Consider the following 10159-nt stretch of genomic DNA (forward strand, 5'->3'; position numbering starts at 1 on the left):
GATGCATCGCTCCTAGTTACATGTAAGTATTGAGTATTAAACATCATTAAAAAAAAACAAAAAAAAACATATGACTTGCTTCAAATGACGATAGCCCGTCCAACTTAGTTTTCTGGACTTTTTCCAATATGCCTGCAAATATTAAGCTTATATCTTTGGAATGCGCGTCAAGGCACGAAGTTTGTTTTTCAAAGTGGGGAAGGGGGCAGTCAGAAAAAAATAATAAGATACTTGAAATGATCTTAATATGAATGTTTCTAAACTGAAGAGCCACAATGTAATTCAATAACTGGATAGAAGTAATTGCAAAAAAAATTGTTGAAATGGAAATAGACTTTTAATCCGAAATTCTTAGATCCTGAACTTGCGAGCATTTTAACATATAAAAGATCTAAATGATTTGGAAAAACAGAGGAAGTAAAAAGTTGGAAGGACTTGTTTCTAATCCATTTACAGTAAAACTTAGTTATAGCGAAGTTCTGGAGAACTGCGAAATTATACTTCGCTTTATCCATAATTCGTTATATCCGTATAACAAATTCCTTAAAGTATACATAGAGATTTCGAAATATGTTTTTTTCCCTTAGAGTATGACTAACAAATGTACATGTATTTACGGAAGTATAAAATACAACATTTACTTTGGAGTTCAAAAGTTTTCGGATGAACTGAGTTTCAAATATGATTACTTACAAAATTAATATATCAGTTCAATATTTTAAAAATTGAGATCTTTGAAAATTCGCTATAAAAGATGTACATTTCGTTATTTTTAACTTCTAGGGGACACAAAATTAGTTCGGTATAACCGTAAAATTGCTATATCTGAATTCGATATAGCCGTAAAATTTTACACGGAATTGTTAGGAATTTTGCAAGGGATTGCAAAAAACGTTGCTATAGCTGTACATTCGGTATATCCGTGTTCGTACTAAATGAGTTTTACTGTATTCATTTATAACAATAATTTGAATGTCGTTTTCGAGACAGAAACATAAAACATTATAGATTAATTGAAAAGGGGTGTCGCAACTTATCAAAATGGTTTATTTAGTAAACAGAACTCATTAAAACACTGTTGCCCTAAACGTGAGTTTCTTTGGATTAATATGGAATACATTTCAAAAAAAATATTCTTAGGAAAGATAAATCTGTTGAGAAATCACTAATTTAAGGCTAAAGCAGAAAATAAATCAGCCCTGTTCATTATTTTATATTTATCGGTATTTGCTAGAACCCCCACCCCACCCCAACCACACCCCGCACACACACACACTCTTCTCTTGCAAAATATTCCAATATTTCTCTCCCAAATATCTTTACTGCAAGGAATTCGTAAAGATAGAAATCTGCGAAAATTTATATATGATTATTTTCCATGTAAATGTAAAAAAATCAAACATGAGCAAATACTCGTTTTTAGCATACGTAAAAATAAAGTGTAAAATTCCCTTTTTCGATATCATTGCACATAATGTTTTTTGTGGTTTATAAAAATAGTAGAGCTGCGTTTATATTGCTAATATGTGGGTCACATTCATAAGTGAAACACATGTATAGGTGTTTATTTATCCTTGTCCTATAATCAGCGCAAGATTGATTTTATTCAACAAAAACTTGCTTAAAAAGGTCTTACCCGCAGAAACAATAAGAGCTGTCCCTACATTTTCTTTTCAGTTTTCTTTATGAAATTTTTTTTTTTTTCGTACACAGTGGTGGTGCCGCAAGAGTCACCACCCCCCCCCCTTTTTCACTGAGGAAAAAATGAGAGTAGTAGGAAAGTCTAAACCAATTTTCAATTTCTAGATTGATTTTTATTAATAAACAATAAAGAAAGTTAAATTCAAGACAACTTATAGGATTAAACTTTGAATAATTACATTAATTAAAGTTTTGCTGTCATTAGTTTATGACACCCCCCCCCCTTTTTTTCAACCTCAACTGGAAGTCTTGAATCTACACCTGATAAGTCCTTTCTACATATCATAATACTAATAATTAATTAATACTGAGGAAAGAGGTAAAAGCGTACAATACCAGAATAAGCTGACAATAGGTTTTAAAAAAATATTATTATTATATGTATTATCCAAAAAAAAAAATTATATCGTTGGGTTTAAAATAACCAGCTATAAAACAACTTACGCTCATACGTACGTTTCAAAGAACATATTCCTGGTTTATTGTTTTGATTTTTAAACACATTTTAAGGACTCTCTCTCTCTCTCTCTCTCTCTCTCTCTGAGTTTTCATGGTGCTGAATTCTTAGATAAAACAAACCCTATACTTACAGTCGCAATAAAGAAATGGTGGCAGATAAAAAAAAAAAAAACTTTAGAGTAATTGATATGTAACGTACTTTATTTTATTTATTTATTTTTATTCTTTAATTTTTCTAAATAGATTTAAAACCACTACCCTTTCCACTTATTGACGATCTAAAGCGTAAATTACTTAAATTGTGATAGTAACTATGAAATATTTGGAGCACAGTAAAAGATGCATAAACGTTTTATACTGGATTTCTAAGACATACTGTGTTATTTTTTATGCATTTTTGCTCACTTGGGTGTAGTTGAATTATGTTTCACAAATACATGTATATATGCTTTTGAAGTAGGATGGAAATTAACCCTTTTGTGTACATGCATAAGAATCATCTCAGAGGATTTTTTAAAATACAGTTATTACATCGATGGCTTATATATGCTGGTACAAAATAATATATAGTTATAGTATACGTGTATGTGTGTATCGATATCGGGTTTCGTCAAAACAATTGCACTTGATGAACCCGCGCCCGTGACCTAGATTCTGTTTAGCCGAAATGTAGATGATTATCCAAATGCGTTTTTTCATAGGCGTAGTCACAGGGGTGGGTGGGTGGGGGGGGGGGGGCAGCGGGGGCACTAGCCCCCCCATACTCTCAGATATGGGGACAAGAGTATGTCTGTCCCCCCCCCCCACTTCATGTAGAACAAAATCACAGCTACATGTATATATAGAATACTATGGAAAACATAGCTACTGTATCATTGTGCCCCTCAATAATAACGTCTGATGACCTTTTTTTTTCTTTTTTTTTTTTTTGTTTTTTTGCTTGTCAAGGAATTTTGGTAATTGATAGTGCCCCCAACTGAAAATATATGATTGTGCCCACTCAAACTGAAATTGCTTCCTACAGGCCTGTTAATTTCTTTATATTACACGTTTTAGATCTTTCTTGGAATTTGATCCCCCCTCCCCACTTTTAAGTTTGTGACTACGCCTCTGTTTTTATTTCTTTTCTTTTAATATTCACTTTGCACAGCAAGCTATGTTTTTATTATTTCGTTTATTTTACAAAGGTCTAGCGTGATATCTTTGCTACATTCTCTGTTAATTTGTTTACAACTTGAGTCATGTCTGTTAACACGCACAATAGTATTAAAATTGTCTCAAGAGTATAAAAAAAAATAAATAAAAAGAAACATATAAATAAAAGATGTATAAAATTGAAGGTCTAATAACATTTTAAACAAAGCAGGCATTTGGGGGGGGGGGGGGTATTGTGTTAAGGGCAGTAAAGAAAACAATTTGGCGTGAATTTCTGTTAATTAATAATTTGATGGTATCATCCAGTTGGGCTTAAATCATACAAATAAAGACAGCATTCGAGATCATACAAAACTTCAGCAACATTCCAAATAGGTTAGAGCCTTTATGACGTCACAACTGACGTATTATTAGTAACGTCATATACAATGGACCTATTCACAATAAAAACCATGTTTTGCTAGATATTTATTTCAGAAAATGTTTATTCTTAAGGTGTTTTTCCACAATAAGCGTATTAAACGAACAAAAAATTGCTTTTCTCGCATATTTTGTGAAATGTATAGTTTTTTATTGGTGTATGAATTAAATTTTAACGATTGATTAACAAATTAGTGATTATTTGATGCATTAAAATTTAAATATAAAATTAAATTTCATATTGGCCACACCCACGAACAACAACGATAATAAGCATAAAGATTTGCATCGGCAATATCTATATCTATGGTAAGTATAAAAGTTGTTCTTGACTGTGGCCACATCCAACTTTGGGAAAATCTGTCAAAAAATCGGCATTTTTTAACGTTTTTATCACACCGTCTCATGTTCCAACCGTCGCACGTGCCTAATGGCGCATTATTTAACAAAATACGTTACGTATGGAAAACAAGTATGTTGTCCTCTAACATTAAATGTATGGTACTCTTTTTGATTCGAAACTTTATTTTTGTGAAAAACACAGGGCCAAATTTGATGGTTCGTGGCTTTAGCTCTTTCATATCATTAATTGTTTAATAAGTTAAATGGTTCTTAATTCTTCTGCATATTTCGAATATAAGAAAAAAAAACTTTACGAAATTTTGATATACGACTTTAGCAGTAAATAAAAGTTGGGACATGGCCTTGCTATCACCTATTTACATGCATTTATTTCTTTATTAGAACAACGATCAACAGAGATGTATTGTCCCTGCCATAATGTGGGATATCCATGGGCTATGGTGAGTCTTCATGTATATTGCAAAATGATACAAATACATCTAGGTGTTTCTCTCTCTCTCTTGTTTCTTTCTTTCCACTTTTCATTTTAAAGCATTTGAGTTCTTTCAAGCAGTTTAATAGCTGTAGCTTTATTACTCCAACTAATTTTACCACAAAAAACTTGATATTTTGTCTGTAAACCTGTTCAATTAGAATTTGCCAAAATTACAGGACCAGACATTTGATAGAATATTATGATGATCGCATCAAATTTGAGATAACGAGGTTTGACTGTATTTTCCGAAATACTAGATATAGAGATGGTGATCATCTAAGACTCTCTCTATTAGTAATGGTAATGGAAATTGTAAAGGGGTGTTTTATTTATGTCTTGATGTAGGAAATATTGTTTTGCGACTTCTTGAAAAAAAAAAAATGTTAAAAAAAAGTTTCCCTTAATTTCATTTGAATTGTTGTGGAGACGATGACTTTTTAAATTATTTGACTGAAAATAAATATCCTTTGTATGGAATTTTTAAGAATTCTTTTTGGAAGTTGACCTTAGACTTGGTTAAAACAACGCACAACTTAGAATCGAGGTACTCGATGGCAGAGGTGCGAGACAGACTTAAACTTGTCGAACAGTCGTCCGAAACATCCAAGCGTTTTTTCACCACGATTTTGATACTGGAGATACCAGGAAACGTCAAAACCGGCGCCATTACGCAAAGTGGAAATTTCGCCGCCCCAAACTGATTCGATCTTTCGGCACTTAAATTGCAAATAGAATTAAATGTCAAGCTCACAACTTATCAATAGCACAATGCTTCTACATGTAGTTCACACATATTATTTAAAAGAAAATATCACGCCACATTTCGATGCAGGTCTCACGAGATTTCAAAATGCACGAAATCAATACAAACCTCGACAGCTTGATAAAATGTTGTTTTTTTTTATCAGAATTATAAAGGAAGTTAAGGAACAGTAAAAACAACATTGGTAAGTACTGGAAGCATTGCATTGTTGATAAGATATGAGTTAGACATTTAATTCGGTTCGCAAATATTGAAAATCGACCCGAGAATGCCGCCTCCGACTGGAGGCAGCGAATCTCCAATTTTCATAATGGCGCTGGTTCTGACGTTTAATTTGGTCCACATATATCAAAAATCGCCCCGAGAATGCCGCCTCCTGTTTGACCTCGGTTATGACGTTTTCCTGGTACGTCAAATATCAAAATCGTGAGAAACGCCTGGAAAACGTCAGATATTTCGGATAAGTCCAACAGCACAAGATGTTTTCCTTCCATACAAAGATTTAACAAAAGAATCTACTTCAACATTGACGTAATCGAAAAAAAAATCCCATTATTTATACCAAAACTTCATTAGACATTAGACTAATTTATGAAGAAGCAATCTCGATATTATCTAGATATTATGAAAGTTATAAACAAGAGACCCAAAGATCTTAACGGTCACTTGCATATAATACAACATTGTAAAGGACCCATCCCATAGAAATATAAAATAAAACAAACTGATAAATCTATTTGCCCAAGAGCAAGAGAAATATACTGATCAGGGATCAACAAAATTATGTGTAGTACTCGGTAACAGATCTTAAAGTAGACCTATTTACTTGCCTGCATTTGTCATTATCATCACTCTTACGTGTATAAACAAAAGTGCATTATAAAAATAATCTTATTCCCTCTCATAATGGCCTCTATTGTTCTTTGAAAAAATTTAACATAAAAGGAAAATGTATTGTTGTCAATTTATTAATTACTTACAACTCTATGTGACCTTTAAAAAGTTTGAAAGTACTTTCCGTATAATATATTATAAAAAAATCATATGATTCGTTTATTCAACTGACCTTTCAATTACATTATTTACAGTGATTTATTATCATAGGCGAATAGCAAAGGGGAATAACTTCTCTCTGTAGAATGCAAATTAAAAATTAATAGAGCCCTCCCAGCACCATTAGTCCAGAATTTCAAAAATGTAGTAAAATACCCTTGCTCATTACAATTTTGTGCTCTGTATCCTCCTAAATTCCTATAAGCAGAGAAGATTTTCAAAAAATAATGCAGTTTCACTACAGATTCAACACAGCCTTACCCTAACACCTGAACCCCTTATTCAGGGGCAATGAAATTCAAAATTTTGGAAAAGGCACACTTGCTTATCAAAACTATGCACTTTTTTGTTTGCTTAACACCAAGGCGCAGAGGAGACTTTCAAAGAATTAATGTATTTTTCACTATATAAACAATAAAGCCCCGCCCTAGCACCAGAGACCCTAGAACCGGGGGTCTAGAAATTCACACTTCTAGAAGAGGCAACTTTGTTTAATATAACCATGCAATTAGTATGTTTGCTTTAATACCCAGGCGCAGAGCCTGCCCTTACATCAAAACCCCTGACCCACGGGGTCTGAATTTCATAATTTTTGAAGAGGCATTCATGCTCATTATATCCATGCACTTAGTTTTTCTGCTAAATACCAAGGGACAGAGAAGAAAATATTCAAATAATTTGTGTGTATGAATATCTGATCTCTAGAGCCCTGCCTTAACACCAAAACTCCTGACTCAGGGGCCATCAAATTCAAAATTTTGGAAGAAACATCCTTGCTCATCATAACCATGCACTTGTTTTATCTGCTTAATACCCAGAAACGAAGAAGATTTTCAATGAATTAGTGCACTTTCACTATATATGCAATAGAGCCTCAACCCTCACCGGAACGACTTTACTTTACCGGTCCCCAGAAAAACGCGCTAAAATATAGTGTCGCCGTAGGCGACTTCAGTATAATACGAGATAGCGTGAGCGATCGAAAAAAATAAAAAGTATGAGATTTTAAGCCTTTTTGACCCTAAAATCGAATTCTATGGTTAAAAGTTTAGTTTAAAACTTCGTTTTTAAACGAAGTTTTTAACCTTGTTCTCTGAAAAAAAGTAATAAATATTGTTTAGTCAGTGAAAAGGAGACAAAAAGTTATTGTGAACGAAGCGCGTGCGGCGCATGCTTAGTGCCGTTTCTTTCCTACTTAGCCATTTTTTTCATGTAAACAAACCAACGAGATGTCGTTGAAGCTGAATTAAGATCTTGCAAAAAATACAGATGCAAATGAATTTCTTAATTAATTGAAAAGAACAAGACACTAACCCTAATATCTCGGATGGTATGCGAGGACTAACCCAAATCTCACAGGCGGATGCTAGACTAACCCATGTGCGAGGACTAACCCTTATCTCTCGGATAGATGCGAGACTAACCCTAATCAGTCGAAAACTTGTGCAAGGACAAACCCCAATCTTTCAGGTGGGTGCAAGACTAACCCTAATCAGTCTAAAAAAGTGCAAAACTAACCCTAATCAGTTGAGTGACGTAAATCTTACGTCATAGTGCATTGAGCGCGCGGATCTTGCGGATCTGGGGACCGGTAAAGTAAAGTCTACCCCCCTCACCTCCTTATTCAGGGGCCATGAAATTCCCAATATATGCTTGTTTGTTTAATACACAGGAGCGGAGAAGAATCTCAAAGAATTGATGCATTTTACTATATAGTCAACAGAGCCCCCCCCCCCCCCCCTCAACCAGAAGCCCTGTCCCGTGGGGCCACAAATTTCAGTTTTAAAAGGGACATCCTTGCTCATTATAACCATGCATCTAGTTTATCTGCTAATTATATAGGGGGAGAAACGAAGAACTTTAAAGATATTAATACGCCTCATTAGAATCCCGCCCTCACTCAGATCCATTGACCCCGGGGCATTGAATTTCACAATTTTGGTATAAGGCTCAATGCGTATTACAAAACAGTTTGACTGCTTGATGTCCAGGAGTATTTAAGGAGATTTTAAAGATAGCACTAATTTTGATGGTTTAGCCCCATCCCTTAGGCCCCCCTTTCCATATGTTCTATGATAATTGACCCCTGACCTTGACCTTGTTTGATTTTCCTTTCAAACATTTTACACTGGTGATAACTTTTGAATTAGAGGAGACAAAGCATTTATATTTGGCAAGTGCATTATCTGTGATAAGACCTTTCCAATTAAACTATATTTTTTTGACTCTCTGATCGTGACCTTGAAGTTTGACCTCTTAAAAAATTTATCATTGTTGATAACTTTTGACCGAGAGAAGACGGGGTGTTCATAACTGGCATGTATATTACCTTTGACAAGATCTTTTTCAGGTTTAAGCGTTTTTGAACTCTTCATCTTTGACCTAAATTTGAAATTTTTTAAACTTTAGCCTTGAGCTGCCCTTCGGGCGTATCAGAGTTTCTCAAAAACGCATCGTTTAAGTTTGAAATTCACCAGTCGTTCAATTTTGATATGCATGAATCTAAAAACTAGTTTTGAAGCTATTTCATAATATTCTGTATTTATACATGTATAAAGCTGTTACCTTGTTTTGTCCATTCAGGCCTTCTTTCAGCAGTGGTGCTCCTTCTCCAGAGAACTGCCACATATCCCACGACTTCAGATCAGATGAAATACAGGTTTGCATCTTTTCTTTTATTATAACCCCACAGTTGCAAGAGGTATTCTAGTATTACTGTGTCCATCCATATGTCTGTAGACGCAAAGTTAGGTCAGTGTTTAGGTCACTTCCTTGTTTTATCTGAAAGGTTTGAATCAAACGTGCACAAGATACTTAGTAATAGACATGCTTCCCCATGGTTCTCCATCATTTTAAATTTTACGGTGTTGCAGACTTTAGGTGAACCACTAATATTTGCGGTATTTTCGCGATCAAATTCGCAACCGAACCACTATTCATTATAATTACAAGTCACACACACCCTCACAACTTTTTTCACTAATTGGTTATACAAATGGTGTGGTCGTACATATTAATAAAAAAAATAATAAATGGAATGGATATTTAAAACAATTAAAATTTTTCCATATAATAATGTACATGTACATACATTGTACTATAAAAAAAAAACAACTGCACCCCCCCCCCCCAACTTAAACAAAATAATTACCTTGTCGGGGAAAATTTTACTGTCTCGGGGCCGACACAGTAAAACAGCTCATGGAGAATCTGGGTATATTAGTCTCGTAAGGAAAACTTCAGTAACTATTTCAGTTAGTTGTATCTAAACATTTCAGGATTTATTGAGCAAACTAAGAAAATATTGGCCAGATCAGTTACCTGGTAAAGATAAATATCAGTTTTGGTAAGTTTATTATTTTTCAAAATCTTATACAAGAACAATCGTTATTAAACTGTTCTAGATCAGGACTGAATTGAAAAAAAAGTCTTAACTCCAGCGCATTCTAAAACGAAAAATATGAAACAGTTCGTACTTTTCTTTTCAACATATAGGAAATATGAATGGGAAAAGCATGGGAGATGTGCTACAGTTGTGAAAGCCACAGGAACTGAGCTAAAGTATTTTAACATGACGCTTGCTCTTCGCTTACAGTATGACGTAGACAGGTACATCCCAAAAAAATAGCAAGGATGGCTCATATAAGCTATTTAGTATTTATTCTTATACATATGTTTAACTATATGTCGATCCGTAATTTCCTTGGTGGGTCGATATAAAACGCTTGCCTCTTGCCCCATCAGGATTATACATTGTAGCTAATATATAA

This window comes from Saccostrea echinata, unplaced genomic scaffold (genome assembly GCF_033153115.1).
Source record: "Saccostrea echinata isolate AGI-Se365-2 ecotype Australia unplaced genomic scaffold, CSIRO_AGI_Sech_v1 ptg000009l, whole genome shotgun sequence".
NCBI classification, from domain to species: Eukaryota; Metazoa; Mollusca; class Bivalvia; order Ostreida; family Ostreidae; genus Saccostrea; species Saccostrea echinata.